This window comes from Mus caroli, chromosome 12, assembly GCF_900094665.2.
Source record: "Mus caroli chromosome 12, CAROLI_EIJ_v1.1, whole genome shotgun sequence".
NCBI classification, from domain to species: Eukaryota; Metazoa; Chordata; class Mammalia; order Rodentia; family Muridae; genus Mus; species Mus caroli.
The window spans coordinates 52,933,229-52,943,214 of record NC_034581.1 but is presented as its reverse complement, the minus strand read 5'-3'; the positions used below and the strand labels follow the sequence as shown (position 1 = coordinate 52,943,214).

Here is a 9,986-nt window from a genome sequence, read left to right as displayed (position 1 = left end):
TCTCTCTCTCTTCGAGACAGGGTTTCTCTGTGTAGCCTTGGCTGTCCTGGAACTCACTTTGTAGACCAGGCTGGCCTCGAACTCAGAAATCTGCCCGCCTCTGCCTCCCGAGTGCTGGGATTAAAGGCTTCTCTCTCTCTCTCTCTCTCTCTCTCTCTCTCTCTCTCTCTTCTTAGTATAGAACAGAGTTTATTCTGTATGAGAGTTATTCGGTATAGAGAGGGGAGTTGAGAGGGTAGTAGGGATAAAGAAAGGCAGAGAGAGAGAGTGGAGGATTAGAGGTGGGCTATGAGCACTAGAGGACAGAGCGAGAACAAGAAGGTAGGAGCAAAATCTATCTTCTAAACACAATACTGATAGCCTCAAGAGAAAGCAAAGAGGACACCCATGCATACAGAACCAGTTTGATAAGTAGGGAAGTTACTAATGTGTCAGACAGCATAGACATTAAAGGCCTTGTTAGGGAATTATAAATCTTACACAACACGCCTGACACACAGCGGTGCCTGGTGGAAAGCATCACTAGGACAGAGTGGGCACACCCACTGGGAACATGGCATCAGGTTCCAGGAGCAAGGGAGGCAATCTGAGCTTCTGGAAACAAGCTGTTAACAGCGCTATTACAACCTCTTATTTCCCGTACGTCCTCATTACAGGCACAGAAAAGAAAAAAAAAATTCTGGAAACAAACTTGTTCTCTTAAAAACATTTTATTATAGTTTTGTTATATAATGTGTGCGTGTGTGTGTGTGTGAGTGTGTGTGTGTGTGTGTGTGTGTGTGTGTGTGTGTGTGTGTGCGCGCGCGCGTGCTCTCGCAAGCACATGGGGAGATCAGAGGAGATGTCAGAGGACACCTCATGGGAGTCAGTTTTCTCTTTCCAGCATGGTGGATCTGACTGTCAATTTCAGGGTTGCAGGCTTTGCGACTAGCAACTTTACCTGCTGAGCCATCTCACCAGCCCAAGTTATGTTTCTTTTTTTGGTGCTTCAAGAGTTCAAAACAGTGTGGTCCATATTATATATTACTTATACAAGTCCTTGTTAATATTTGCTATTTATTACATAATTTATGCCATGTAAAATAATTTATTCCTTTTTCTACACTTAAAAAAACCTTTTGTAAAAAGAAACTTTTGTGTGTTTTCCTAATTTCTTTTATATTTCAAAAACTACTGCAATTGTTTTTTCCACTCGGATTTTACTGTTTCATCATACACACTATTTCATTCTATAGTTCTTTTCCTCTACTATCTGCATCCAATAATTCATCCCATACTGATGCCCACAGCAAACTATTTAGCTCTTTAAATGAAGTACTGTTTTGTAGCAGTTATACAATTATTATCATTACATTAATAGCATTTACTTTCAAATAACATATCAGCTATAATGTCAATTACATGTGTCTAGAACTTTGAAATAAACATAATTAGTATTTCAAAGCCATTTGAGATGCTGAGATGAGAGCAATTACACACATAGGCATATAGATACACAAACATCGTGGAATATAGAGTATATTGTTAACATACTATCTATCTTTATAACTCAAAGGTCAAATTAAAACCATCTAGGAAACAAAAGGAATTAAGTGGAGTCAGGAAGAGGAGTAAGAGGAGCTAATGTGTCTGAGGATAATACGCTCAGAGAACTTATATGATAACCATGCATAGTAAGACAAAATAAAATATTATGTTTAATATTAATAAAGTCAATTATTGCTTTATGTTATCATTTAATACCTAACATAGTGATTTGGCCTAAGCCCTTAATCAACTCAGTATTTGACTCACTGACTTCTCTGATCTAACACATTAATAACTTTCTAAACTATTGCCTAAGGAATTAATGGTGCTCTAAAGAAATGATGACTCAGAATTGCTGGGGTTCTAAATCTGGGCTTTATAGATAGGCTTGCCTGGAGAACACCTTTCCTACAGCTCTATCCAAATCCCTTCTCTCTGTGTCTGTCCTTCTCTGTCTCTGTTTGTTACACTGAGAACATATAACTTTGGTACTAGTTATTTAAAATAGCTCCAAATACACAAAATATCTGGGTAATTCAACAAGATTGTGGACAAGTAAAGATCAATGTCTTGCCAAAAGACAAAAATCATTTAGCTATCCATCAGGATCTCCAGAAACTGTGCTCAGAGCTATGCTTCTGCTGTCTTCAGAAGTGTTGCAGTAGTATATCACAGAATAAATGACATCCAACTGTCTCACTGTAATTAAGATCTGTATTTAGAAATAAACCAGAAAAAAAAATCACATTTATGCGCCTCAAATGCCATAGCCAAAAACTTCTCAAAATAAGACCAGTACAGATTTACATAAAGTATAGGTGTCAGGTAATTGATAAAAGAAGAAGTAATCTATAAAATATGTACTCAAAATCACATGTCTAAAATTTGAAAGTACTGGCAAAAGTAGGTATGGTCAAAGCATCAACTCAATTACTTTTCAAGGCACTAGAAAGTCATAAGGGAAATTAGACCAGTGTATTTATAAAATAGTTTTTAGTACTATTAAAAATCTGTCAACATATAATAGAAAATAAGAAATCCCCATAACAGCATAAAAATTTTACAAAACAACAAAATACATCTTTTCTTGCATTTTTCCCTGCAAAAAAAAGTGTTTCAATTTTTAATCAAATTTCTTTCAATTGTTAAAGAAAATGTATGCACATGGTATACGTTAACCGTGCTTCATCAAATTTATCTAGTCAGAAAACAAAAAGCAAAATGATAAGATATGTAAAAACACAAATGGCTCTTCTACAGTATAATGTATATATTAAATAAATCACAGGCCTGCTTACATGCTTACATGTAACTATGCAGAGATACAATGTATAGACTACGAAAGGAACTATGTTCTGTTGCAGAGAGGAAAGTGGAAAGTTAGGAGGGTTTTCCCCTGTACTGTGAAAGCACGGCTAACAGGAAAGCCTGTGCCTTTCTCAGGCCACTTTCAGGCAGGGTCTGAAAAGCTGGAAAGTAAACACAGGTGTTTTAAACTAGAGCTGCTGTCAGGGACAACCGCAAACACCCTGAACACTGAGGCGGCAACGCCTCTTTCCCGCCCTCTGTGTTTTTAAGCAATGCCCGAGAAGAAAATGTCAAATGTTTCACCTTTCAACACCTCAGAACAAGTAAGAGCTTAAAGAATTGTTTCACAAATCTCTAGTAAATAGATCATTCTATTCTGTAGTTTTAAACATAGCCAATTAAATAATAATTATATGAAATAAAAAAATCTTAAAGAAGTATTACAATTCTGGAGCTCACACTACATTCCACTGTTTTACCGGTTGATTCTATGAGCAGAAACTTTAATGGTCTTTGCATTGCTCATTATGCCATATTTTTATTTACAGAAAATATCTGATGTTTCTCCCTGTGATGTTCAGCACACAAATCAGTAACATTAAGAATCTTAGAAAAACTCAATTAATATAGGCAGTACCTTGTGAAAACTATGTTCTATGCATAACTAAAGGTGGAATATAAATAGTTACTTATGAAGAAAAACAGAAAACAGAAAAAACAGAAAATTCACAACTTACTGCAAAACAAAAAACCTCACATTCTCAAATGGAATCAACTTTCTAACACACTGAAATGTCATTCTAGTTTATAAGTCTATAAAGGAGCTCCCCCAAATTTCTGGCATAAAACTCACTGGCAGTTGATGAGTTCCCAGCAGGCTAATGAACACAGAAACTAAAGCAGAATGACTTCTTCACAATAACTAAGAAACAGATGCTGTTAAAAGAATCTCCAGGTATTTATCATTTCCAAATTAGTGTTCGAGGTTATTTATGGAGCTTCAGGGTTGACTCCAGAATTTCACAAATATTTCTTTTGTTCAATTTATAGCAGAACCGTTCTACATAGCTACAATTTGATTATGCATCATAAGACAGGAGGTCCTATGCTCCAAGATACAAAGAGAGGAAAAAGATAAAAAGCAGGAATAAAATTGAAAAAAAAGGAAAAAAAAAACAAGGAAGGGTTACATCAGTGTCTAGAGTTTTGGAAAATTTCTTTGATACATTTTAAACTTTTCTTCTTTTTAAAGATGTGTAGAACTGATATCAGAGCTGCATGACTGGTGGCTTCTGAGAGGTGATCGACAACGGAGATCTGAAATTAAGTAAACTTTTACCATCTCGTTCAGATCCTCCTAGTATTGCCTCATCTCAAATTTGAAGTGCATGATTTAGCATTAAGAGACAAATAATATTAATGTCAAGAAATTTAGATTTAAGTTTGCCCGTTTTGAATGGAGTCTCCTGTGCTTGGTATTATAACACACACATGATACCTTCAGGCACAAAGGAGCAAGCAAAGGGCAGTGTGTCAGCCTTAGAAGTTAATTTCCTTGCTTTTGTTGGTTTATATTACCATCTAATATTACATAAACAATCTGTTTCTAGGCAATTTATTTTTTCTCTCTGCCACGATGAGCTAAATACCTTTCAGCATATAAAAATCCAGCTTAAGAGCAACAAAGGGGATGTCATTTAAAAATAACACTCACAAGAAAGAAGACACACAACACTTGCTAAGCTGGAGGATTGCTACTTATATTTTACAAAGTCTCACAAGGTAAAAGTGTCATTAAAGAACAGAACTTATTAGTAATAAATAATCTACCTTAGAGTCTTCTGGGGTTCATATTTTTAACTAAAAAAATCAAGATCTACTTTCAAATGTATGGATCTTGGAAAATTCAAAATAGTAAATAAAACAAAGATTGAAAACCCTTAGAAGTAGATTCATAAACAGGCACCACAGAGCTAAAATGTGACCATTAATAACTGGGCAAAAACACAGGATATGAAATATATTTATACACTTCTGTATCATTTTAATAGTTTTGTTAGCCTCTTAATTAAATAACAAGCTGTTATAACAACATTTCAAGTGTATAGTATGTTACAATATCCTATTAAAGTGATCGCTTTTAGGAAGAAAGGGGGGATGCTTCCACCTCTTGGGAGTAAAACCTCAAGACAATTCTAGACATACAAACAGCAAGTAACAGAAGGAAGTGGAGGTTTCTCTAAATAATCATGACCAGCACAGCAAACAATGCACTCTTTTATGCTAGAAACACCCTCGTCAAATATACAACCATGGTGTAATACTATGAAGTTATTACAGAAGCAGAAACAAAGGATCACGTGTGTCACAGACACCAGTGGGGCCGTGCAAGAGTCAAAGCTAAAAACTGAAAGTAAAGCTACAAGCTACAAGTTACCCAAACTCCCCAAAGCTGCAATTTATCAAAAAGGATTTTTTAAAGGATTTTGAAATATATCCTAATAATATATTTAATAGGAGTCAAAGAACAATAATGTTAGTATATGCTTATGTATCCAATTTTAAAAATAAGCAATAAATTATACTATCTTAAAAAATCTGTATGAGTCAGTAGAGAAGAGTGATTTTCCAAGATGCCTTTTTTGTTTCAGTTAAAATTAAAATCCATGCTGTCTAATCCTTGGAGTCACTTTGTAATTAAGGGGATTTGATGAGAGACCAGGCACTGAATTAATGATAAAATTTAATATCTGTTTTAATGCATCAACATAACAGAAAAACTAACCAACACTGAACAACATAATAAAGTCATTTGTGTTAGCTGGCATAGTATAGCTACATAAATTTATGAATGTTAGATTTTTTTCAAAATAAGTGGACACACTAAAGTTCTGCAGATACACTGCTTCATCAAATCAGTTTCACCTCAATATAGAAATAGAATAAAGACACAATGTCACTAAATCATATATCCTGTAATGAAGAATTCTATATTGCCTCTCAAATAAAAATCTTTTTCAAGTAAGCTATATCAAATCTATTTGACAATCTAAGATTTTAAAAATATTTTTTAGGTTGGAGACACTGCATAATATTTTTAAATCCAACAAATTAGTATCCTTGTGTTTTAGACAACAATTGGGACTTGGCATTGTACTTTTCAAAATATTGCCATACATACAGAGCAAGAGACAACTTAATATATCACTGTCCCCAGTCATTGGGCACAACTTTGTCTGGAATTTGGTTACTGCAAGTGGCTAAAACTGACAGAGAGGAAAAACTCATTTGACCAGTTTTAAGTATTCTCATCCAGTTTTGCATGAAAACACCACGAGAGAATAAAAAAGACATAAAGTGAATAATTTTACCAAATACTAACATTAATTGAATAGAAAAATCAGGTTAAAAATAAAATAAAAAAATACATCGTTGGTATCTTTTATAAACAAAAGGATCCGTCACTCTAAAAGAAAGTTGGAGAAATATTTTACCTCACTTTGCTTTTCAAACACAAAGTCTACGTTGGATACATTTTCATAATCAGAGTAAGTATTGCAATTAAGAAGGCTATGATCAGGCTCAGATTTATTACTTTGAAAATATATGACGACTGTAATTCACAAGTTCTCTGAAAAGAACTTGTGAGCTCTACTTATAAGGTAATAACCGTAAGGGAGAACTCTCCGAGGAACCACTTCCGCCCTGAGCCAGGCGCTGTCCCACAGAGTAACCCAGGCACTCAATCTTCTACATCTCTGTCAGTGGGAAAGTCCTTCCATGGAGGAGAAGAAAACAGGGAGTAACAGAGGTCAGGAGGGGTAAGAAGCTAGTGTTGGAGCGAGCAGGCACGGGAGCTTTCTCACACAGCTCGTGTCTCTCAGGTCAGCACTCACTGCCTTCTCCCTCCAGTTTGGCCATGAGATGGGCACAGGAAGTAGAGAAAGTGGGTCATGTGACAGGTCAGTAGGTTCAGAGACCAGGCAATACAAAGATTGAATAAGGTTCCGGAACCCATCCAAAGCCAGTTCACAGAACATGCTGGCCCAGGACTAAAATCCACACTTTCTGATGCACAGGTATACCTTTATTCCTTAAGTCTCACCACCATTCTACAAAATGCAGAACAGTTCCTGTAAGAAAAGTTACAATGTAAATTTTGTATTTCCATCAAAACAAAGTATCGCATTCACCCCACCCCCCCAAAAAAAATCATACTAATTCAAATTAGAGAAACACACACCCTTAGTAGTCAGGAGAAATTAAATGTATACCAAGTCCCGCATCTGTGTCATCGCAGAGAGTTCCCACTGTAACCGGGGTCGGTTTTTAGTTTTGATGACCTTGATGAATCTACATAGGCTTTTAATGATTCAGCTACACATGGTGCTGTAATCCATGAAGCTAGCCTTCAATGCAGCTGTTCGTCACAGAAGCCATAGTAAATGCTACTGCAGCATTCCCCACATGGTATGCAGAGACTGTAAACCTGACCCAGCTGAGAGTCTTACTAGGAATGAGAAAAACATTTATTCTGTATTGTGTGTGGGAATGACGTTAAGAACCAGAACCAAAGAAGATTCCTATCGTCTTTGCTCAGAAAAAAAAAAAAAAAAAGTTTTCATCTATCCTGGTTCCTTTCTCTTTTCTCCATTATTATTTTCAATGACCACTTTTAATCAAACATGCTTAATTTATGCTTTCCCCTCCTTCAACTCCTTTTCTAGATCTTCTCCATCTCCATAGGCACCCAATTGCATGTTCTATTTCTCTCTCAAGATATCAAATACAAGAGAAAAAGAATGTGACAGGAAACACTTATATACACAACAAAACATTCCAAAATACAAAATAAAAATCAAAACACACAAGTAACAAAACAAAACAGGAAGTCCAAAATTATATCATTTGTGTTAGCCAAAAGTGTGGTTGATACACTCAGTAACGCCCCACTGGAGACAACTATGTTTCCCTCTGACATTGGGTATCACTTGCAGATAGCTCCTTGATTGGGGTGGGATTCTGCATCTGCTTCTGCCACTCATTACTGGTACTCCCTCTGGCTCGAACCTGTCTAGTCCCTGTGCTTGCTGCCACATGCATTCACATGTGCATCTGCCCAATACGTCTGGAAGTCAGTGTTTCCCTGGGGTCATCCTCCTTTCCCCTTTCTTTAACTAGTCGTTCAGTCACTTCAGATGGCTCAAGCCTGGCACAGTGCATATGTGCCCAAGCCTGCCTTGTGACTATCTGGTTCCTTTTTAGTTTCCTGATTTCAAATCATTACAGGGCGAATTTGGCCTATACATCTTTTCTAAAGTAGGCTACTATCGTATTCTAATAGATGAAGGGATAGGTAAGTGAATGTGACTAAGTGATACAAAAGATCTATTATACTCTTCATTTTAAAAATAAAATATTGTTTTCCATGTAGCATTCACACTAGTCTCTAAACCTACCATAGTTACCTAACAGAGCTACTAAAATTGTTTCTATGTTTCTGCATTCTAAACCCAGTCAAACATTCTGCCATCGCCACTGAGCACTAACTGAATGACAATGCAGGTGGTAACCTAACTGCAACATCAAATGGATATCTTTTATCTTCTTGACAGAGCTGCAGCACTTGACATGTGCACCACTCCCATAATGACACTTTATTGTAACTATACGATAACAAAACTCTCGGTCATCCTGCCACCTTTTTGACTATTCACCTCACAGGTAAAACATTTACTTAGTAATATTTAGTTATTTTTGCATATCTTTAGTGCTGAAGTTTCCTAATCTTCTCTTATACTTCTCTTAAACCATATCTCTAAGCATTTCATATACTCTAGGTCTAAGAAAATCTATACAAGATCTAGTATCATTCTCTCCATCTGATGATTATTTCCTAATGCTATACTAGGTTTTCAGTGGATATGGTCATGTGTGCATGAAGGGCATACATGCACAAATACTTACCAACCCCTTACCAATATGGTAAAAGCAGAAAGAAGAAAGTGAGAAAATGTATGGCACGAGGGTCTTCAAGGCAAACAGGAAGATCACACTGATCTGTATTTGTATGTCTGTAGTGATGGCACACAGGCAAAATGGTTCATTTTTAAGTACACTGACAACCATATCGTTTGTATATTTGTTGGGTCATAAAATAAAGTACAATGTTGGTAATGTGTTAAAATACCTGAAAAATACTAATTCAAGTGGTCATCTACACTATTTACTCACAATAGTGCAAAGATTAAAGAAAAAGCTGAGAAAACAAGATCCTCCAAAGTAAGAATTGAAAGACCCTCCCCCATGCAGAGCAAAAAAATGTACAGTGCTTTCATCTAGACACAAATAGGTAGCACCAATAGCTAAAGAAGTTCAACATTTCTTCTTGTTTTTCTTTTCTTTTTCTGTTTTGTTTTCTTTGGTTTGGTCTGTGGAGCTGATATCAGGAGTAATACGTGAAGAAACAAATTGGTATTGTTTTATTATAACATTATGGACTCAAGTGACCTTTAATCTATGTGATTTACTGAAAAATATTGTATATTAAATATAACTAAATATTTATATATATAATATTGTTCTCAGTATCCAGGAGTATAAAATTGTAATTAACCTAAGTATTCAACTGTATAAAAATAATTTAACTTATTATATACTTATGCATTGCAACTCACAAAGTACTTTAAGAGAGTATCTGTAGAATATTTAAGCATACCAGTGAATATTTATAAAAGACTAACTTAGCAGTGTGGCAACCATTCACTCCATGGATACAGTATTTATTTAATGAATACTATGTGCCAGTACTTTTTCTGGAGACGGAGCCTGGCTATATTCCAGTTGATGTGTACAGGCACAGCTGCTAATTGGTCAATGTCTTTGATTCCCATACAAACAAAATTAAACTAAAGTCCTTGGCATCATAGAGTATTTACTCCCATTATAAATTATATACGTGAGCTGAGACTGCATTAGTTAGGGAAGCAGAAACCGGCCTGAGTAGGACCACAGGCCTCATCCAGCTGGATCAGCGCCAGGGTAGCGGAAGTGCAGGGTTGCCTGACACCCACCAGCTACCCACGACCCCCGCCGCAGGATTTTGGGACTGCTGGGTAGTGGAACACAGCTTCTGCTCCAATCCAATTGCG

General features: G+C 36.1%; 1 protein-coding gene and 1 long non-coding RNA gene across 2 annotated transcripts in view; one reads left to right on the top strand and one right to left on the bottom strand.

Annotated features, from left to right (window-relative positions):
* Mipol1 (mirror-image polydactyly 1) overlaps positions 1-9,986 on the bottom strand; it is a 277,375-nt gene that overhangs the window by 112,617 nt on the left and 154,772 nt on the right. The window lies entirely within an intron of this gene.
* The window catches only part of LOC110306846, a 10,755-nt gene continuing 9,168 nt past the window's right edge, over positions 8,400-9,986 (top strand). The window contains exon 1 of the long non-coding RNA XR_002379318.2: positions 8,400-8,559. This is a non-coding gene — a long non-coding RNA (uncharacterized LOC110306846). The remainder of the gene's footprint in view (positions 8,560-9,986) is intronic.